A 23,609-nucleotide genomic window follows, 5' to 3' on the forward strand; every position below is an offset into this window, starting at 1 on the left:
TCTTTCTACCATGTAAACATTTGTTTTGAAACCCGTTTCTTTCTCTCTTTTTTTTTTATTGGTTGTTCACAACATTACAAAGCTCTTGACATATCATATTTCATACATTAGATTGAGGTGGGTTATGAACTCCCAATTTTACCCCAAATGCAGATTGCAGAATCATGTCGGTTACACATCCACAATTTTACATAATGCCCTATTAGTAATTGTTGTATTCTGCTACCTTTCCTATCCCCTACTACCCCCCTCCCCTCCCCTCCCATCTTCTCTCTCTACCCCATCTACTGTAATTCATTACTCTCCTTGTTTATTTTCCCATGCTTAGACTCATCTTCCATGATATTATACAGCCTTCTACATGTCAGTTTTAATGGCAACTTCACATTATGTTGAATGTATTTATCATGTAGCCAATCTTCTATCAAACTATTTTTAATTTTTCTAATGTCACTATATAAAAATTCAACCAAATAAATATGCTCTTGTGGCTATATATCTTCCCACCTGTTTTTTATCCATTCCTTAATAACTGTGGAAGGCAAAACAGGTTAGAGAGCAGGCACGTTCTCACAGGATGGGTGAGGTCAGGGAGTCAATCAAGTCCTGGTTGTTATGTGGGAGTTACTCTTGAGCGATGGAGTAAATTCTTTATTAAAGTATCTTTTCTAATAGCCAAGCCTTTGGGAGCTCTGGCAGAGGCTTTGTGCTCCAATAAAAAGTGCCGAGAATTGAGAGTAAGCACAGGGCCAAAATGTCAGGCTTCTCCACACACCTAGCACAGTAGCTAAGGCATGGCCTCCCTTCTGGGAGGCTCCTGAGCTTCACTTACAGCATGTGAGATGGACATCCAACAGGTTCACCCTCCGGCACTGACCCAAGAGGGCTGTCTTCAAAGCTGGGAAAGACAAAGGGGAGCAACCACTGTGTCATATTTATGTATATATACAGTTTACTTTATTTTTATTGTCCCTGCCATTTTCTTGAGTTTGTTTTTAAACAGCACTAACAATATTTCTCAGACAGAGGGCTATGTACAATCTCCTAACACACTTCTTTGACAGTTTAAAAAAAAAATCATGGGCCTTCTCCAGTAGCTCAGAACTTGCCTGCATCTGTGTGTTTTATTTCTTTGGGGAAGGGCAATTAGTCAAAAGGAAACCCAAGCCCATGACACTTCTGACATTACTATGGCTTTCTTCTGAAGTGTTATGGGCCATAAGAGCTTTCCAGACATTTCTCTGAGAATAAATGCCAGGCAGCCTTCATTTGCCAATAGCAGAACTGACCTATGGCACACTCAACAGTGACTTATCTGCAGAATCAAAGCAGGCTGATGTTCAGGTGCGAATTCACCTTTGCCAGGAGACTGCTGGCTTCTGGTTCTGAGAAATTGCTGGGAAAAGCAGAGTTTTGTGGTCTGTTCCTGTTAACTTGATGTGAAAGTGCTCCAATTTGGGAATGCAGAAAAGCCCATGTTAACTAAGCTATCACCCTAGTAACGGTGCCTGAGCCTGTAAACCTGTGCTGTTGCATTAAGGCCTTATTTTCAGGCAGAGTGAGAACTGGATGAGGCAGGTCTCTGAGAATCCTTTAAATCAGATTAAAACAGATCAGACCCATGGGAGGATGATCTCCTCCTCGCAGCTAAGAAATAACACAATACGAATTTCTGACCACCCTAACCTATAAATCTGATGAAGAACCAACTGCCTCCTTCTAATCATTCAACAATATTCCTGGCTGCACTGCATTTGCCTTTGGGAATCTTCCACTGTTGTGTGGTTGCTATCTAGAGAAGACATCCCCCAGCAGACATCCCCCAGCTGTGTCTTGTCTCTCCAAAGCACCTTAACTGAGCTGAAGGTATGCATCCATATTAACTTGCACTTAAACAGCCATCCTCTCTTTTTAGTAATATTGACTTAATTTGAAGATCCTATGGTGTGGACAAAATGAGTCACATTGATGACCAGTATCATTGGTCTAAAACCATCAGGCAATTTAAGTGAGAGCCCTAAGGTTCCGAGCCCTAAGGTTTATAGCTAAGGGTAATAACTATTTGAGGGCAAAAATTGAAGATGAAAATGTGTTATACGAACACAGCTGTAGCACTTAATAAATATGTAATAGCTAGCAAAGTGAGTTGAGGAAATTTTCTTTAGCGGGGGAAAAATAGAGGATTTGGACATCTTCTACCTGATGACTCCCTTCTGTTTTGAAAGATTTATGGACCTTTTACATAAGTATCATACAGCTTTCATTATCAGTCCCAATGTAGTAAATGGTATTTGAAAAGAGAAATAGTGACATACTTCACAGGCCAAGGGACCATAAGATCATAGAGTGAGCATTGTCATTGCCAAGAGCACAAATGTGTGGAAAATTACAGATATAAATTCTAAAGTACATCAGTGTTCAATGAGACCCTGAATACCTGGAGTTCTCATCTTCCCCTTCTGAACTAAATAGGAAAACATTGAGACCTCCTTGTAATATCTTAAAAGAAGCATTGCATTGATGTTTTTGCTCTGCCAGGTGTATTGTTAGAGGACATCATCTGGCAGACTGGCAAGTCTTATGCTTGGATATGATGGGTTTTGTTTATTAAGTTCAAATAGATCCTCGCCCCACCTACATCCACTCCCGGGGATAGAGAAAGGTTAAAAGTTGTCATGTGCTCTACCATAGCCTCTAAAACATCATGGAATTGCAATTCTGTCTGTGACTGTTATAGGCAGAGCAGATTACAGGAGGAAATACAGAGCCCTTGGCCATGATTTATGATAGAAGAACAGCTCAGAGAGGAATGTGGTCAAGATGAGCAGCTGAGCAGTGCAGCTGAAGTCAGCCCAGGCATGAGCACTAAGTGAAATATCCAGAAGGAAAAAAAATCTTCATTCATGGGCCTCAGCCCTCCATATCCTGAGCCAAGGAAGAATTAAGCTCCTCTCACCCCTCATCTGTGCACTTGTTTTCAATTTGCAAGGACCATTTCCAGAGGAAGCACTTTATTGATCACACTAGTAATGGCAGTGGTAATTATGAGACTCCTTCTCTTTCTATCATGTCCTGTCCTTTAAATAAAGGCAGCACAAAAGTCTGAAGGTGAGAGGAAAGAATACATTTAAATTAAATTTGAAGTCTTTTTTTTTTAATTTCCCAGCTTTCCTTATGAATATAAGGAGTATTGGAGACTCCCCCAGAATGCCTTAGAGCCAAGAACAGAAATCAATACAACTATTTATGTTTCTGTTTCATCCACAATTGAATGGACACCTTGGGACAAACCACTCACCGCACTCAAAAACAATAGGAAGTAAAAACCCAGTTTACATAAATATGAGGTTAGAAAGAATAAATATTATAAGAAGAAAAAACTAGAGGAAATTAAGTTTTTAATAGTTCTTTTTTTCCCTTCTGGGTGGTGAAAAATACTAGAAGATAATACACTTTTATATATTACCCAAATTATTAATATAATAATATATTAATATATATTATTTTATATATTATAAATATACTAATACAAAGTCTCTAATAAATCACTTTAGTAAAAAATATTTTTAATGAAAACTGAGAATAAGGAAGAAGGTAAGAGAGTGACTCCAGCTGACAAGTCTCATCCTGATCATCATAGTAGAGTCGGGCATGTATGAAAATACTGAGTATGTGCACAGGGACTTTACCCCCAACCTAATATGCCCTGCCTACAGAAGATACTCAGTGAGGACCTTATAATATCCCTTTGGTGACCTGCTTCATTGCACCTGGGTGAAGCTCTCTCTTGAAGCAATTCTTTTCTCTAGTCAACAACATTTGGGTACAAGGCACGCACCTTGGCAGAGTGAAAAGAAAGACGAGCAAGCCACAGCTGTTATCTAGTAAACAAGACCAAGCCGATCCTATTGATAAGTAGATATTGGCAACTTGTGCTCAGAAGGCATGTGCAAATTTGGTCTCAGTGCAAGCTTACCAAGAAAGATTTCAGGAATGTCGAGGATTGGAGCTATGAACAACAGACAGAGTTTCAGGAGGCAGAGAGGGATGCAGCAATCCAGTCAAGTGAAGGTTTGGGGGTTAAGGCAAGAGAAGTAATTTGACTTGAAGGTGAGATGTCTGCCAGAGAAACAGTGGGAGGGGTTCAGTCGGGCCTGGGCCATATCATCAAGGCAGAGGTTGGGGGCAATCAGAACAGCCAGATGAGAGAGGAGCATCTGGGCATGGAGGTAGCAATGATGACCATCTCAACCACTGCATGGCTGCAATGGGGCAGAAACAAGGGCTTCCACTGGGTGGGAGTGGAAAGGCAGGCAGAGACACCAGGCTCTGCCAGTTACCTGATTCAGGGGAAATGGAGGGAACAACCTTCAGGGTTAGTCCCTGAGTGACTAGAGGAGGAAAGAGATGAAGGAGTCAAGATGGCAGCAGGCATGAGGCAAATGACAAGGTCATCACCAGAAAATCCAAGAAGATGCAGCAGCCCTCAGAAGGCAACATGCTGCTCTGCAGAATATAGACTGGTGCAATTCCAGACTAGCTAACTGGGATACAGTCCTGTTCATTTTCTCCTCCCTGGGCAGTTCCATGCCTGAGCTTCCCCAGACAGTGGAGCTAGAAAAGAAGATTACACTGTCCCTCCCATTTTAATACCATCCCCAACAGAATCTATTATATGTGGATAATTTAATCATCCTGCCCCATGTTGTTCCCAATACCCACAGGACACATTACAGAGCCTGTGGCCCTCTGTAAAAAGTGCCTATTCTCTGACTGGTCAATATCAAAACCTTCCCATCCTGTTGATGTAAGTTTCTCCTGTATATTATATAGATCTATAAACAATTGCCTAGTTACCTAGTGATGCAAAATGTCCTTAAGCTACTTTATATTGTCAATTAATATATTGAATATCACAAACCAACATGCAATATGTGACTTTTAAATTATTTACTCCATATATGTTTTCATTAAGGAAGAGCATTTTTATTAGCATATTTATGATACCATCTCAAAACTTAATATGGCTTAATTCTATTAATAAAAACTAATTTAAAAGTCATTATCTTTTTTAATTACAGCTTTTGATTTAGTTCTTTCCTGCTCTGCAAATAAGGTGGCAATAGCTGTTATTCTGTTGGTCCATAGCTAACAATATTCTTTTTACTGCTATCATAAATTACTTGGTGGGGAAGTTGTTTAAAACCAACAGCCACAGAGCTCCTGATGTGACCCCATACTTGGCCACAGCTCAGTTTGTCATCTGCTCTGTGCAGATATTTAGCCTCAAGTAAAGCTATTAGGTAATTCTGTGTTATGATCACAATCTTCAGCTCATGTTAAAAGCAATTCAAAGTAGAAAGTCAGCAGCCTCACCTACAGTGCCTGAGGTGATCTCAGCAGCCTCTTCCTTGGGCCTGATACTAGGCTCATTACTATTCCTGGTCCTTTTAGGTCCCAGAGAATATGAGGTGCCTTCTACTGATATGAAGTTCCTAGTTGCTCAGTTTCTCAACTGTGTGTTCATCATTCAGGTTCTGTAGATTCAAGGCTGCCCGGTCTGGAACACCAGAGGCCATCAGGTTCTTGACCTTGGCATTGACAGGAAGGCGAATATAACAGTAGAGGTTTGCCTGAAAAGAAAGCATAATAGGAAATACAGGAGGTCTGTGGCTCACCCCCAAAAGAGCATGCCCAGACCTTGGTGGTTAATCAGCATGTTGCCATAGTCACAAAATATTTCCCATTACAGGAAAAGGCAGCTTGTTTTAAGAGTTAAGCCAGAGGATGTCAATTATAGAAAAACTGAACTTTGATCCTGCTCTAGTTTCCAGCTAGGGAAGGTGTTGAGCCAGAAAAGAAAAGAAGAAACAAAACAAAATGCAGTGGCCAGAGGTGAGCCAATTATGCAGCTCCAAGGAAACAGCTGAGTGTTTCCCTCACACTGTTGCATATGGAAAGTTCGAAGAAATCAGCTTGTGGCACTGCTCAAGCTCCTTTCAAGAACAAACCTCAAACTGGTCTGTACCTTAAAGGAAGTTGGTCCAAGCAATGATAGAGCAGGAAGGGCAAGTGACCTTGAGCAGTCAAATCATTTCTAATTCATCATATGCTTATTCATTTTAAAATTAAGGTTCTTTTATTTGCTTCTATGCTCTTTGCTAAGAGAACTGCACATAGTTTAAATGATATTGGAGTTTGACTCTGACTTGGATGAGTGTTCAGGTAGCAGATGAAGGCAAAGAGGGCATATCACATGTACATATATAACCCTAAAATTGTTGACTAGAACTGAGAAGGCTCATGAAAACACCACACTATTCAAATACATTCACTCAAAGGTACATTGCTAAAGAGCTTTTCTATATCTTTATATCACTCACTATACAACTCCATAACGATTTGCATCATATTTATTTTCTTTGCCCTTCTCCCTTCCCTAGAATATGAGCTCTACCAGGTCAGAAAGAGAAGATTCCAAATTCATTTCCATATTCCCAATGGCTTGCACATTGCTCTGCATTGAGGATATGAATAGACCCCTCAGTGTTTGATTGAATGGAGAGATGAAAGAATGAAGAAATTAAAGAAGGAACACCAACCCAAGAGCATACAGTCGTTGCTGTCCTGTGTGCCTAGGTCTCTCAATTTAGATCTACCCTTCAGCATTTGAAAGAGACTTTCCAGGTGAAATCTCTTGAGTCCTAAATTTCCATTCACATCTGGCCTTTGTTCCTACTTTTAGCAAAAGATGACACCAAGGTCTTTTGAATGGTCACCTTGACTTTGCCATTGATTCATCGATTATGTCTCAATGGGAGTCCCTGTGTGTCAACCGCTCTCCATACACAAAGTGTGTTAGCTCTATAATGGCACTGACCTTGCCTTATTGACCACTGTAGCCCAAGGTCCCCCATATCATAGTCACCACCCAAAATATTTGTCAAGTGAGAAAAAGAATTAGAGATTTCCTCACCTACTGCCGTGCCATCCAGTCTTCCATACTGCTGTGATGAAAAGCTATACATTTACTGCATTAAGACTGAAAATGGTTCCCTAGTGCTCAGCAAAAGGAAACCCTGGAGTCTGAGAATATGTTAATAACATTGGGGGTGGTTCTCCCACCTCTGTCATTCTGTTCTTGGAATGCAGTGACAGCAATGGACCTGTCTTCTTCATGAGGATGTCCGAGGAAGAAAAGGCCTTTTCCCTAGTCCTGCACACACATCTGCTTGTGAACGTGCGCGCGCACACGCACACAGACTGTACCCACCTAAAGCAGCAATATTTCCACTTAGAAATAATTGATGACAAACTTACAAAGAGAAAGAATGCCCTTGGAACTCTGGATCCTGTAAAAGGAACATTAATAGTGCTGTAAATTTCGGGAAGAGAAATCACATTATTTTAATGAATGTTTCTCATAAAATAATGGAATAAAGATGTCCTCTTCATAATAGAAGTACAAGTTCTGACAAAAATTACCCCTTTTTTCCACTTACCTTTAATCAAGCTACCCTGGGAAGATGAAAGAATAAAGAGAATGAGCTTGAACTTGAAAAGAGATAAGATTTATACCCAAGTAATTGGCCTGATCCATTTCATCGTCGCTATTCCTTTTGCATTTGCTTTTAGTTAGGGTTTGGAAAAAGAAATTAAACTTAGTAAAACTATAATAATTATATCAAAAATGCATTCAGTCTCAGTTTTTAAGGTTTTGAGACTTAAATTTAAACCTCTTAAGATTTATAAATATTTCCTCTCGGCACAGAGTGGATTCCTGTGTCCTAGGGAAAGACATTGCCAAAAATAAAGAGCAAGGCTGATAGGTCTTCACTCATTACTAAGCAGACAACAATGTGAAAAGCTGACCGTGAAGATATTGGCCACGCAGCCGTTAAAATTCCTTTGACTTGCTTGATTCATTCAAGCTTAAATGCTAAAAAGAGGAAGACACTGACAGGCCATCCTCTGGGACACTCTGAATCCAGAATCCAGCTTTGTCAGTTATTTCAAGTGGATATAAATGCAGATTCTGACCAATCTTTTCCACCCCCAGAGGTCAAGAGAGCAGCTGAACTTCTAAAAATTCATCTCTAAGTTCCCGGTGAAACTTTTCATTGACCTTTAAAGCTGATGTGAAACTCCAAAGAACAAATTTACTTTGTAGAGTTTTCCCACCGCACACTCCACCTGCCACACAGACACAACAGGACCACTTAGTTCACCTGGGATGTAATCAAAAGCCTTTGATATTCATTTCAGTTATTAAAAGGTAGCTCCCAAGTTAAGAATTTTCTTATCAAGGGATATAGGTAATAAAAATAACATCTTACTCTACATTTGTATAATGCTTCTAAGTATTTCTTAAAAACAGAACTTTTTGAAGGCAAGGGCTGTCATAAACATTAACAGTTACAAAAATTGAGTCCCAGAGAGATTAAGTGGTTTTCCCAAAGCCTCATACCTTAAGCAAGCAATAGACAATATACTTAAACCCATCTCCTGACCTCCCAGAGATGATGCTCTTTCCACAACATTGTGCCCTGTTAGCCTGGTTGACAAGATTTACTCAGCTTGCTTCAAGGATGTCGGTACATCCCAGCACATTAAATATATTGATGTATTGATGAAGCCCTGAGTCTTGGGGATCTGGCATTTGTGTCAGATGGCTGCATTTGGCATCTCCAGATACCCTCAGTTCTGTTAATTCTGATCTGGCTAAAGCTGACTCTTCTGGACTTCAGGCCATTTCACTCAGTCCGAGGCAGGGAACTGGGTCTTTTTTGGTCAACCAATAACAATGGCACTTATTTCATTTTCCATTTTATTTTGTTGACGAGGTGCCAGATACTCGAGCTAATTGATGCCTTGAGTTATTGGGCTCATTTGTACCTCACGACTCATAGAGGTGGGCACTATAATCACTTCCATTTTACTAAGAAGAAAACCATCACTTAGGGAGTTTTGGGTGACCTGCTCCATTAGGGAACGTGATCAGGACAGGCATCTGTACAATTTGACTCCACAGCCCAAATTTTAAACCCTGTATGACAACAACCCAGGAATTCCACACCTTCCTGATCAACCTATAACTCCCCAGAAATGCCCCCAAACTCAACCACATTCTAAGCCATTACAGAGACGACTGTCCTACAAGCAGTAACCAACCCCCATTGGCTCAGGCCTGTCATGTTTGCCAGAATTGAAAAGAGCTGCCATTTCAGCATTTTAAAGCTATCACATTGTTTCTCTGTGGGTAATTGATTAAATAGGTAAGGATAGCCAAAGAACATTCTCTTCCATCATTGGGAACTAGTACAAAGGCTTTATGATTCCGGTTCTTTGGGGTCAACAGCCAAACACTTCAAAGATCTTCTTATAGTAACAGGGGAAGAAAGAAAGCAAATTACTGTCTGAGATCAGAAGAAGCAATTCAGGGCCCCTGTCTTCTATGCTCACAGATACTTTGAGTCCACTCTAATGAAATCATCCTTAGACCTTTGAAAATAGCGTGTGGTAAAGGGAACAGACCCCTGCTTAGGCCTTCCTTTTCAATAGGCTTCAGGTGCAGGTGTGTGGTCTGGGAAGGCACCTCACAGAGGCTCCATTCCCTCCTCCGCTTCCCCCAGATAGCAACCTCACTTGTGGGTTAGGATTTTGTGGGTTTTGGAGTTGGGGGGAGGAGCAGGAAAGCTTATTTAAATAAGACCCCTTAAATGAACTACTCAGAGGGAAAGCAAGCCATGGTAGCTTCTGACCTCCACCATTCGCCATTCATTTGCAGTGCTGACTTCCTAGGCTGTTAAGAGCCTTAATTAGCAAGCTGACTGGAGGCTACAAAGCTCCCAGCCTCAAGAATTTCCTATTAAGTCTCTTAGTTAATGCCATCTATCTTGAAAGCATCCTTCCTATGTTGTGTGATCTAAGTCATCCTCCCCCGGGGAACCCTTCTGCTTCAGCAGAAGAAGCTTTCACCATTCTCCTGCGCGGATCTAGCGTCCCTGGGTGGATTTTCCTTTCCACGGTGGCTCACACGGAGGCACACAGCTTCAAATGAGAAGCAGATGTGGACTATGATACTAAAATAGGAGTCAAGTTACATTTCTATTTTCCCCCACCAACACCACCTGATCTTTCAAAAAGTGGCTAACAGAGGCATGAAATGCTGCACAGGAGGACAATCATCTTTCGCCCAGAAGCTGACTGTCCCCCACCTTGTGTACAGTGGCAGCAACAGGCATACACTGACTGAGGCTCCTTGAGAACTGTCTAGTAGCCTTGGGTGGACAGGTTACTAAAAGATCTCTCAGAGGACTGACACTTCCCAAATCCACCTATCAGCAGTGGAGTCTCATTCTCTGCAAGTCACCAATCATTCCTGAGTCTAATCATGAAGCAGAGAATAATGGAAAAGTAAGCCTAAAGAGCATTTAGACTTCTCAGCTGAGAAGGATGATTGACTCCTATTACCTGTTATTAAGTGCTGTGGCCATAGCTGTTGCTAAGGCAGCAGGCCTTCACCCTGCCTGCACACGGGAATGGCCTGCCATGCTATATAAAGTAGGGACAAGGGCTCCACTGGATGGGTGAATGGGTCCTGGTGTAGCTCTAAGGGATTCCCCAATGCACCAGGGCTGAGACCCACAGCTCTGCGTCTACTACCAGTGCAGGCTGAGAAGGATCCTCTTATTCCCAGATCTAGAGCAACCTTTTTCTTTCTTCTTCTTCTTCTTTTTTTTTTTTTTTTGATACCAAGGATTGAACTCAAGGACACTTAACCACTGAGCCACATTCCCAGCTCTAACAGGGGAAGAAAGAAAGCAAATTACTGTCTGAGATCAGAAGAAGCAATTCAGGGCCCCTGTCTTCTATACTCACAGATACTTTGAGTGTCCATTCTAATGAAATCATCCTTAGACCTTTGAAAATAGCGTGTGGTAAAGGGAACAGACCCCTGCTTAGGCCTTCCTTTTCAATAGGCTTCAGGTGCAGGTGTGTGGTCTGGGAAGGAGCCTCACAGGGTTTGTAAATTTTGTATTTTATTTAGAGAGAGGGAATCACTGAATTACTTAGCACCTCACTTTTGCTGAGGCTGGCTTTGAACTCGCGATTCTCCTGCCTCAGCCTCCCCAGCCGCTGGGATTACAGGCATACACCACCACGCCTGTCGAGGAGCCACCCTTTGAACCCCTGTGGACTGAGCTTGCTAAACCAGGAAAACGTGATGGGGGCTGGAGAGCGAGAGGCTGTGATACGGCTGAAAGCCACCAGGGGCGCTCGACCTTCCTCTGGCCTCAGACTCCTCTCATTTCCTGCTCTAAGCAGATATGCCTTAAACGCCTGCTTAAGTAGTACAAGGTGATCCAAAGGACGTCGTTATCCTCTCAGCACTTTCCTTTGGAAAATGCATATAAAAATAGTCCCCATCCACAAGCACCAGAGGGGTACCACAAGATGTCTCTACACTGCTCTGGCAAGAGCAGTCCATTTGCTCGAATTATTATTGCTGATAATGACTTCCCTGTTCAAGTCTAGCGGCTGTATGAGAACAGTTGCATGCGTGCTAGAAGCTGCCCTCTGAATGACTCTACCCACACATTAATGTGAGGATTAATCTCTCAACCTGCAGAATGCTATTAGCAGGTCGCTATGGGGTTCATCTCTCAAAACCACATACTTAGAAGGCAGGTTTCAGGTGGCAGCTATGCGGTCTGGCCCCACCGCTGAGGGTAAGGCAGAAGAATTAGCAGCTGCTTAATTACTCATCGGCTGGGGCGACAGACTTCAAGACTGAGGCTTGGAAGTCTATTGCCCTGGAAGAACCCGCCCCATTTTTCAAGCAATTTCTCCAGTTCATTTGTTTGCAGCACCTTTAAATTCCTCTGGCATAATCACCTTACCCTTTGTCAACACAAAGTGATTGTTTAAACGACTCAGTCAGATCATGCCACAGGCGACTATTTCCATTTATTATGATTTATTGCCTGTTTAGCACCAAAGTGCCAGGCACATTCAACAGAAGACCAGAGTTGAAAATGGTTTTTCTTTCTGCTCTGGAGGCCCACAGAATAACAACCACCTGCTTAAAGTGAAGGAAAGATTATCCACACTGATGAGGATCAGTGACTAAGGACATCTTGGGAAGGAGGTTTAATTTTCCAGATGAGAAACAAGAAGACTTTTTTAATGCTATTGGTCCTCCTATTGATCTAGGGCCCTGGAAAAGTAAGTTGATTAAAGAGAGGGAAATCTTGTTTTTTTTCACCAGGTCAGGAAGAGATTTGTCATGGATAAAGGAAAGATACCCAATCCCCTTGAAGGCAGGAATCTGGTACTGTCTTTGGTCCCCTGCAGCAAGCCCACACTGGCATGTTTAAGCACCAAATAAACGCTTATTTAATTGATAACTCAAGCTTGAGAGATCATATCTCTTACTTTTTCTATCACAAATCACATCTACAACTTATAAAATGGAGATTTTTGTTTGTTTCATTTTTTTAACTCAGCTTTTCAGAAGAGACCACATCTTTCTAATCCTTCTGATTGTTGCTGCAAATGAGAGGAAGAGCTAGGGCCTTGCTCAAGTGTCACAACCAGCTGAAAAACATCTCAGGAACATGTTCTAGACAAGGCTCCAAGTTGTTCTTTATGACAATAGTCAATTCACTAACCTACTTTTTAAAAAATTCTAAAATGAATATTAAATACCAAGTAGAATAATTTGTAAAAGTTAAGAAACACCAGACCTTCTCTCCAGTCACAACTGAGAGTCAAGAGATGGTTTCTGTCCATCCTGAGTGAGATTCTGAATGGCTTCATGGTGTTAACTCTGCCAGTTACACAGCAGGAGTTATGCTTAGTTAAATGCCCACTAACTGAAGCAACAGACTCTCTTTTAGATTTAGTTACAAAAATTGGCCAGTGACGCACAGAATTTCTCATTCTTTGTGGAACTATCACTCACTTCATCACCCTTGGCTCCCTGGCCAAAGCTATTCTGTCTTTCCTCAACTTCAGTTAAACTGCCTCCTACAGTTCACAAAATGATTTCCAAGGCTACATTGTGAATCTTTTAAAATACAACTAGCTTCTCAAACTTCAGTAGCTATGTGAATTCCTGGGGAAGCTTGCTAAAATGCAGATTGACTCAGTGGGTCCAGATGAGGTTGGGGAGGCTGAAATTCTGCAGATCCATTGAGCTCCAGGGTAATGCTAGTCCAGGGGCGACCTTGAGAATTAAGATTTTAGAAATGCATATAAATTGTTGTTATAGCATGCATAATAATCTTTAAATTATTTGCATTTAACAATACAGTACTATAATAACATTTAACTAAAGAGTTTTTATAGCATCAAGGTTATCTTATATGAATAAGGATACAGATACATATCCTGAGATATACACACATATTCAGATAGGACAGGTCTTTCCGTATTTCTCTAAATTATTAAGCTTGGCTGTTGTTCCATTTTCAAGAAAGGAGAATAAGCACTCTCTGATTCATTTATTCTTGATTCAGTTAACATTTATTGAACACTTAGTAAGTGCCACCATGTTAGGGGCTGAAATTATAGCAGTGGGCAGGGACTAAAGTTCCAGCACTGAACAAGACACATTGTGGTCCCTTGAAGATAGAAATCTATATTCTAGTAAAGGGAGACTCGTTTACCAAAAAAAAAAAAAAAGTAAACACATAAATTATAACCAATGCTGTGAAAGAAACAAAGAGAGAAACAAAACAGGGGTGGAAATAAAGCCACTTTGGATAAAGTGGAAAGAGAGCTTCTCTGAGGAGCTGACACAGAAGGTCCAGACTCTATACTAAGAGTCCACACATGCAGTCAGGCAGTGTGTTTCCAAATGTGCACACAGCCCAGGAACCAATTCCTACTTCTTCAGAGAAGGCATTGAACACCGAAAGGGGACCTCTCCACGGCAGGCCATCCACACAACCCCTGTGCCCTCAGCTACCATTGTCACTACCTGTCAGCTACTACTCAGCTACCTTTCCCAAGCCATCCCATGGCTCTCTGCCTGTCTGCAGCCCTCATTTGAGGTGCTGATACATTAGGGTCTTGGTACATGTTCACACACAAATCGGTAAAAATTTAAGGCCCTCATAAATTATCTTCTGCAAAGACAGTCAGATAGTTTCTGATATTTCTTTCCAGTTCAATTTTATTGCTGAAGAAATGGCTCCATAAACAATCTTATCTTTGGCTAAAATGAGATTAAACCTGCTTGAAATAGGCCACTATATATGAGTCCTAAAATCTACAGAAAATGATGCCAGTCACTTTTTTTTTCTAGGAAGACCTGGGACTGTCTGCAGAAATAAAAATTCATAGGCAGGTTTTATTAGACCCTAGCCAAAAGTCTCCTTTTTAAGGTCAGGCAAACTCACCACTTCTCCCACCCCCACTGCCCTTGACCTACCTGGCTCCAGGCCATTTCTGTCCTCAGCTAGTCTCTAATGTAGTCCAACCGTGGATCCTGTCCTTTCCCTCTCTTCCCACCTGTGTTCATCACGTCCCATAGACCCCAATCCCAACCTTGAGAACTGTGATCTGAACACAGATGCTGGCTCCAAATAGTGTTACCTTTTGTCCTTTGTTACCAAAGCAGGGAAGATACAGGGGCTTTCACATTCCCATGGGAAGAAGGTAAAGTTTTCCTGTATCATCATCAGGAAAGGAAAGAGGCAAAAACCAGTAGCTTGCAGCTGGAATGAAGGACACAGCCGCCTCTGGGCCCTAAGTTTAGAATCCCCAGCTAGGCCATGCACAGCCAGGGCCTCCACCTGCCGAAGGGCTTGTTTGCAGCAGCCCCTGCTTTCCTTTATGATAGAACCTTGTGTGGATGCCGTGTTGGCCGTGGTTCCTGCACAGGTGGGTTACCAAGCTGGCAGATCTACCAGAATCTCCAACTGTTCATCTGTCCCTAGAGCCATTGCTGTGCTCATAGCATCTTCTGCAGGATATTGAGAAAAAAAAGTAACAGACTCACACCTCTCCTTTTGCTTTTTATGAAAACTTTAAACAAAAGTTACCCAATGACTACAGAGGGTCAAAGGGACAATCCCTGGATGAGCCACTCAACTTTTATGAGCCTCTGTTTCCTCCTCTGTGTAATGAAGATAAAAAGACCTCATAGGTTTGCTGTGAAATTTAAATGACAGGATGCATGCAGAGCACTTGGCATGAAGAATAAATGCCCAGTGAATGTCAGTTGGTTTTTACCATGATCATTTGTTTTTACAAGTGCTTACTATGTGCCAAAAATGTGTTAGATGCTCATTTAACTTTATAAAAGTGTGCATGATTTTAATTTTCATGAAAGATCTCTAAGGTAGATATTTTATCAGTCTCAGAGAAGTAATTTCCCCAAAACCACACAAGTGGTTAATAATAATGCTAAGATCTAGATCTATACTGCCTCAACTCTAGATTTCAAGTCTCTTCTGTGTCTGTGGTGTTCATGAATACTGATATTACAAAACAAGCTGTTAAGATGGAATCCACTCAGTAGCTGATCTACCTCAGGCTGCTATTAGCAAGAACTTGGATGACCTAACTTAAAACCCAAGCACGCACACAGCCCAATACCTGATTTTTTTTAAAAATGCTTTGAATTGTGAGACTTCATAGTCATATCTACTACAATGAATTCTTACTGGTTTTAAAGCAAAATTTAATCAACACAGATATACTGGGCAAGATTTTTGGTAGGCACTACTGACAATACAAGGAAGATTTAAAACACAGTTTCTATCTTCAATGAACTTATAACTTAATGGCCAAAGAAAGACATAAAAGGTGAATAAACACATGAATCAAGACAAAAACTGAAGTTAAAAAAGAAAAAAAGAACCCATGATGAGATGTCAAAAAAGAGGATGTATTTCAGGATTCAGAATGGGCTGAAGAGGGGAAGCTAGTGGCAAGACAGCAAACCAGGATGATGCCCTAATTATCTAAGGTTAAAGTAATGAGGGTCAAGGTCAGCCTTGGAACAGTGGGGTGAAGCCCATGGGCATTCTGAAATAAATGCAGAGGGAATTTAATGAAAGACTAAAGAGATTAAGAGAAAGGAGGATGTTAATGAAGGTTTCAAAATGTCCTCACTGGGGAGATCTGAACCTGCTTGTCCTCCAATCTATATTCCCAGTCTCAGTCATAGACACCAACATCCTGTCACACAAGCTGAACTCCTGAGAGCCACTCAGGACCCCTCACTCACCCTCCCCCACCTTCACACATCTAGTCCTGTTGTTCTTCCTTCTGCACACCTTCTGTAACTGATCTTTCCTGCCTTGTCCTTGTTTCTTCTCATCTCTCCCCTGCACAGCAGAGCAGCCTGCAGCTGTGACTCCTGCCCCAGTGTCATATCCCCATCTTTGTCCCTCACTCTGTTCTCCAGGCCAGTGACATAACACATGTCTTTGAAGACCAGGCTTCAAATCTTCCAGTGATTCTCCAACACCTGCACAATAGACCCACTAGTCCTGTGTGTGTCCTACAGTCAAGAAAACTCTCTGTGGCTTCATTGCCTGTCACTCCACACCTCATCTTATCCGTCCATGACCCCTTTTTCAGAGTCCCTTCATATTCTGTGCACAGAGCTTGAACAAATGAATGAGCAAAGGTATGAATGTAGGCAAGTCAAGACTGCATAGCTGTTGTGAAAAATAATAGTACATTTCTTAAAATAATGAAAAGCTCAATTTGGGAATATAAAAATGAGATATTTGGTCTTATCTCTTTTGAAAGCAGGCAAGATCTGGACATGCTCCAAAATAGAAGAACCACTTGAAAGAAAGGCTAATTATTAAAGAAATAGGAGATGATTTTCCTGCTAATAATAAAATTATAATCAACCTAGTCCTCACTTGAAGTTATTTCCTCAGTGAGATTAGCTCCCCAATAAATTTATTTCCTCCCTGAAATAAAGTTATTTCCTCCCTGAATTCCTAAATGAGATTAGCTCCCTAATAAATACTTCTGTGGCTACCTTTATTTTATTTTATTTTTTGATAGATGAGATTTGATATCATTTGTTCTATGTCTCCCTCCTGGAGTAAGCTCCGTAAGAGCAAGGACTTCTCTTCTTTTATGCCGAATTCCCAACCCTTAATATAGTGCCTGGGACAGAGTAGATATTCAATATTAATTAACCACAAGATTAATAGTATTTCTCTACCCTAAGAGTTATTATCCTTCTGCTTGCCAACACCAATAAAGTAAAAGGAAATTCCATTTGTTGATAAAAGCATCTAAAACAAAACAAGGCTCTGATTGAAGCAACACACATTAAGTAAGTTCTAATTTAAGTATAATTTACTTGTCAATAACAGTAAATTAACTTACCTGTTTAGATAAAAAGGACGGATCACCCTTATCATTCTCCTGCTTGAAAGCCTCCTGGTGTCCCCATTGTCTTCAGAGAGAAGTTCTCACTCCTTAGTGACAACCTGCCTCCCAAGACTCCTTTGCAATCACTACCAAGTGCCCCTCCCCATTTCCACATCAACCCCCCCCCACCCCCGCCCCCAACACCCTGGACCTCTGCACTTGCTGACTCCACTTTCTGGAATACTCTTCCCTACTCTGCATTAGTGGAACTGTTAATCTCCCTCCAAACACAAACTAAAACTTTCCTGAAGTCCTATTCACAAAACAATCTCTTCTCTTCCTGTCTCCTCCACAGGCACTCTGGCTGACCCCCATAAATCTAGAAATTCAAAGTAGCACAGTCTGATTTCCTTGAAGGCACTAATTGTGTCTTGTTCATCTTTACCTCTCTAGTGCCTTGCACAAGCCTGTGTAAAAACCAGTACACTTTCTAGTGAATGAGTATAAAAGAAATCCCTGGGCTCTCTTTCCTCGTACCCCATATGCAATCCATCAGTGGGTGTCAAATTCAGCCTGTCTTCAAAAACACCTCCTGCATCCAACCTCTTCTCACCACCCTGCTCCAAGTCCAAGCACTATCATTTCTTGCCCAAACTACCACAAAAGTCTCTTGACTGACTGGGCTTTGTGATTCCACCTACAGTCCATTCCGTACACAGCAGCTTGTTGGTCTTTCTGCTAAGAACCATCTAGTGGTTTCTGTCACACTCAGAACACAATTCAAACTCCTTATAAAAGCCCCAGGTGGTCTCATGCTTCCCCTCTTCTGCTTTTGGTAGCCTCCCTCTGCCAACTCCTGTCTTTCTGCCTAGAGTGTTCATGGTTCAAGTGACCAACCACCTGCTCCTCCTTCGGGTCCCTGCCAAGCACCCCATAGTTCATCTCCTAAACGTTATCTTTCCTCATTACACTGACTCACGTCACAGTTTCTCTTGTTACTTATTTCAGCCTCTTCCACTATGATAGTAAAGCCCATGAAGACAGAAATAGTGCTTGTTTCATAGTGCAAAGACAAAAAGTAGATGCTCAATTTGTTGAATATAAAAAAAGAAAATGAATAGAGCAGCTAGGTACTGGACCAACAGAGAGAGAGGGAGGCAGTAGAGGACAAAGAGAAGAAAGACAAAATATAAAGCTAGGTACAGAACAGAATTGGGATATCACCTATTATACACCATGTGGGCTTTACCCTAGAAGTGAATTAATGTGATGTCTGAGTCCTGTCTGTGAATGATTTACAGAGGAGATGAGAGGCTCCTGAGGAAGACTGTGATTAAGTAACTCCAGAAGCTGGCGCCTAGAGCATCCTCTGAGGGCTGGAGTGTAGCTCAGTGGTGGAGTGCTTGTCCTGCATGCATGAGGTTCAATCCCAGCCCTGTGCGAATATCCTCTGAGTAACTGACTTTCATTTCTTCCATCTTTAGCAAGATGTGGCTATCATCAGTTTCCATCATTTTTCCCAGGAGATAGGTACCTCTGACTGATGATTCTCATCCCTTAGTTAGGCTCTCTGCCACATCAGACAAGGCTGTATTTCTGTGATGAAGAGCATGATTCTAGAAAAGCTTTAAGATTAAAGGTGCCCTCTATAGATTAAAGTAAAACTTCTTTAATTCAGATTATTCTAACTCTGTGAACTCAAAATTCATTATCGGTTTCATTGGGCTGAGGCTTATCTTGGTCCAATGGTGAGGGACGCAGAGGGAGGCTACCAAGCAAAGTAGTGATGGGAACATTATTTGCAAAAGGTGTAACCAATTTAAAAAGACTTCTTCAGCCATGCTTAAAAACACTTTATCAGCACCATTAATTTTCTCCCATTTTCTTAAATCAAGGTTTAATTTATATACAGTAAAATCAAAATATAGAACAGACCCTAACCTATTAGCATTCTCTCATTCTCTGTTGTGGTTAAACCCCTCCCACACCCAGCTTCTGGAAACCACGTTAGTTTTCTGTTCCTTTCATTTGCCTACTTGAGACTGTCATATAGATGGAATCACTAGAACGTCACCTTTTGAATCAGGCTTCCTTCACTAGCATAATGTATCTGAGATTCATTGCCGTTGCTTAGTGCATGTCATTTGTTTCATTTCGGAGCTGAGTACTATTGTACTCAGAGTGTTTATCCACTTGGCAGTAGATAGACATTTCAGGGGTTTCCAGTTAGGAGTGATAATAAAGTCACTATGAAACTTCACATACAGGTTTTTGTATGAGGATAAATTTTGATCTTACTCAGGAAGGCAACTCAGAGTGGCATGGCTGGGTTGGTTGGAAACTAAATGTTTTAACTTTTTAAGAAATTGCCAGACTGTTTTGTAAAGAAGTTGTTCGTTTCCAACAGCTACTGTGAGAGGTTTAGTTGCTCCATATTCTTGCCAGTTGTTTTCATTCGTGCTATTATTGCTGTTTAAGTTAGTTTTAATTTTCATTTTTCCACTAATGAAATTAATAAGAACATCTTTTTATGTGCTTATTCACCAGCAGTATATCATTTTGGTAAAGTATCCCTTCAAATTTTTTGCCCATTTAAAAATTTGAACTGAAACAACTTCATAGCTGGTGCATGTATAAACATATAAATAGACACAATAAATATACCTTATTTTGTCTGACAAAGAAGTCGAGCAGGAGTTATTCCATATTATGGATGAGAAATTGAGGCTGAAAATGTTTGTCCAACTTGCCTACATTCACACCAAGTGGGAGAATTAAATAGAAGCCTCCCAGTTCACACTCTCTCCACAAGAGACAAGTAGGACAGATCTCAACCCCGTAGGGGCTGTGAACTGACAAGAAGGGGCTGCACAGGACTGAGTGGCCCCTCACCCAATGAAGCTTGTCATTGCTGGCTGTGGGAACACATTGTGTGAGCACATTTGCTACTGCCTGCACCCCCCCACCACCAGTCCAACTCCCAGCTACTAACACTTAGAAAATAATCTCTTAAGCAAATCTCCCCTGACTTCCTCCTTTTCTATCACCTAAGTAGAGATTTCTGCATTTGAACAAACTTTGAGAGATAACCCTTCTTCATGCAGTGGTTTTAAAACTGGGGTTGGCAAGGGGTAGGGAGGGAGAATGAATGCAAGAAGCTTAGGTTCAAACCCCCACCACCACCACTACCACCACCAGTCAAAGCAGCATCATTTTTGATCTGATTTTACATATTGGCTTATCACTGACAAATTTATTTGAAAAAGAAGGTGTGTTGATTTCCGAAAGTTTGAAAACCACTACTTTGGAGCCTTTCTTTAATTTGAGGGTAAGAAGGCCTCCAAGCCCCCTTCAAACACCTAAATCATCCTTATAATAAATTAACCAGCAAATTTCTTATATATCCTACAATGCAAATATTTTACTAATTTGAACTGATCTCTAGACAACCCCACATCCCCAGACCAATTGAAATCACTAAGAGTTTCCTAACCTGTGCTAAGACACACCTCTGAGGTTGCTAAAACTTGCCACAGGATATTGATTCCCCTTAGCCCTGAGGGCATTGAGGAAAGGTTGTCTTCAGAACCTGCTCTTTTTAAGTGAATTCCAGTGTTTATCTATGAATTTTCCTTTCCTGTTCGTGAACTGATGTGAAAAAGTTGGAAAGCCTTGGATTAGAATCCTAGTGATCTGGGCATAGACTCTGGAATTAGATAATCAGTTGTCCTGATTCACACTTACTGGTTAAATGGTCTTGTCAAATTGCCTTAGTTTCCTAATCTGTGAAATGAGGATAATAGCACCTTGGTTCTTAGAACTGTTGTGAGAAGTACAAGGTAATATACATGATACCACACACAGCACAGTACTAGTACACTTGAAGCACTCAGGAAATAGTCCATTAATGTCCCAATCTAACTCTGAGACTGACCTCTTCAGCCACAGATGAGCTAAAACATGCCTCATATTTCACAACACTCCTTAGATTATGCTTTCAGAATGAGGGTAAATGTGAAGCTTCAATAAGCAAATATGGTCACTATTTTTAAAGTTATTAATGTTTGTAACACCTCATTTACATCTCTCTGGTAATAAAGGTGAAACATATACATGTTTAAAGACTATTAACAATGTCTCCAGACTAGAAACAACACTTTAAAAAGAGCAGAAACATAGGAAAATAGTTAATTTCCAAAATATTTTAGATGCACATTTTTCTTGTTTATATTTTATTACAAAAAGCAATCACTTTAGTGATGGTTGAACAGACCCAAAAGCCTCATTATGGTTTGGACACAATCCTTTAACAGGTTTTTCTATTGAATATCAAATGACTTCACATTACTGTCCTTTGATCTACCTTAATCATTTATGTATTTACTAATAATATTTCAAATTAGAAAAAATAGACTCCAATACATCCTCATAATTATTCACTAACCCCAGTCAACAGTAGGTTTCAGCAGGAAAAGTTTATATAGTAAGAAGTAACACCAAATTCATGGATCTCTTTGCAGAATAATTTTGCTGATTTAGCAGGAAAAGTACATGTGTCTCAAACTGATTCCGTGTTTCCAATATCTAATAGGAGTATTTTCAACTCAATCCTGGTTCAAGGAGTGACTTTGAGAGAAATATTTTTAAAATATAAGGTATTATCCCTGCCCATAAAAATTTCTAATCTTAATGTTCTTTGATTCATGCTCATATTTCCAGCTTTTTCACAAATCAGTACTTGACTATAGTGATGGTCCTTCTGTGTCTAAGGTTCAAACATAAATGGCTTTTCAGAGTCTCCATTAGAAATAACAATAGATCTGCTTCTGACCATCACCATAGATGGAAGGTTCTGTTGCATCACCCCAGAAGAAGATATGAGCCCCCATTTCTCAGTTGGAATAGCAAAAGCAAGGCTATTCTGATGACAGTGCTCCCACTAAGTTTGTTGAGCATCATCCAATTCAGAAGGCCATTCAACGGCCCTTCCAGCTAAGTGGTCACATTACCGGAGCCCTGTGTCTCAGCAGCCTTCTCGGTAAAGCCTGTCAGTTTGCATGTTTTAATGTGAGTTAATACATTTCAAGGGCTTAGAAGAGTGTCAGGCCCTGGCAAGTGCCTCATTCATATTGGTATCACTATCGTAGTACTAATAGCAATGAATTATTATCTTCCTGAGCATCCCACTCCAAAATGGACGTATTTGGTTCGTCCTGGGTTCAAGCCCTGTACCAAAAGGAGGAAAGCAATATAGGAATTTTTATTCAGGGATTGGAGGACAATCTAGCCAACTGGAAGCCCTGAGTCTATTGATGAAGTATAGGGCAGATAACAGGCCCTCTTTCCCCTGCCACAGTCTCTGGCTCCCTCTAAGGGTTTCTGCCTTATTCAGCACAAGATCAAAATAACTCTCCCTTGATTTGAGTTATGCTTTCCTCCTCTGTACATTTTTTTCCCCCAGAGATTACAGCCATCTGGAAAAACCAATAATATAGATACTTATTTACTGCAACAAGCAGTATATTCCTAGCAGGTCAGCTCTCTGGTTACTGTCACTTGGGTTATATTTTAAAAACTAAACAAGCTGTTGTTCCTGTATATCAAGATTTCTATCTCAGCATATGAAGTGAAAGGAGTACATTTTCCTTTTCAATATTTCTGGGCTCCTGCAAGATAATTTAAGAGATCATACATCTTTTAACTCAAAAATGATTGTGTGTGCATAATCTGTGTGTATTTATACCAAGAACATATACTTCTGTATTAATCTGTCTATGTTCTAGGACAGCCACAATCTTGGTAGAAATGGTATTAGGAAGGGCAAGAAGCTTGCTCCTCATTTAGGAGAAGGATTTGCTTCTCTCACAATGGAACATACAGTATTTAAGTCCATCTTATCCATGGGGTGGTAAGAATATTCCTTAGCATTTTGGGTAAACAATCCTCAGGGATGAAGCTCCTTTAAGCAAAGCCATTACATCCTTACAGTTGATGAGGCTAACAAGGGAAAAAAATCACCAGTGGAAATTCAGGGGATTCATTGGAAATAGAGGCTCTCTACTTCTGGCTTCCTCCTTCCACACTTCCCCCAACATTCAGTCATCTCCCCTCCCATTTCAAATATGCATTACCATTTCACAACCATCCTCCCCTCTCAAGAATGATAAAAGTCACAGACACAACTCTGCTTTTGACACACTATAATTTAAATAAAAATTGTTTGCCCTGAAGTGTTTCCTCAAGTAGGCATTTGG

General features: G+C 40.8%; 1 protein-coding gene and 1 long non-coding RNA gene across 15 annotated transcripts in view; one reads left to right on the forward strand and one right to left on the reverse strand.

The window, feature by feature from the left end:
• LOC110597586 (uncharacterized) overlaps positions 1-17,506 on the reverse strand; it is a 45,317-nt gene extending 27,811 nt beyond the window's left edge. Inside the window, exons 1-3 of one of the 2 annotated variants that reach the window (XR_013435150.1) lie at positions 17,371-17,506; positions 5,377-5,633; positions 833-898 (exon numbers count right to left, since the gene is read on the reverse strand). This is a non-coding gene — a long non-coding RNA (uncharacterized LOC110597586). Of the gene's footprint in view, positions 1-832; positions 899-5,376; positions 5,634-7,502; positions 7,819-17,370 lie in introns of those variants that run through there. The other variant, XR_013435151.1, reaches the window with a different exon arrangement.
• Magi2 (membrane associated guanylate kinase, WW and PDZ domain containing 2) overlaps positions 1-23,609 on the forward strand; it is a 1,272,989-nt gene that overhangs the window by 1,241,418 nt on the left and 7,962 nt on the right. The gene's annotated exons all lie outside the window — the stretch shown is intronic.

This window comes from Ictidomys tridecemlineatus, chromosome 2 (assembly GCF_052094955.1).
Source record: "Ictidomys tridecemlineatus isolate mIctTri1 chromosome 2, mIctTri1.hap1, whole genome shotgun sequence".
Classification (NCBI taxonomy): domain Eukaryota; kingdom Metazoa; phylum Chordata; class Mammalia; order Rodentia; family Sciuridae; genus Ictidomys; species Ictidomys tridecemlineatus.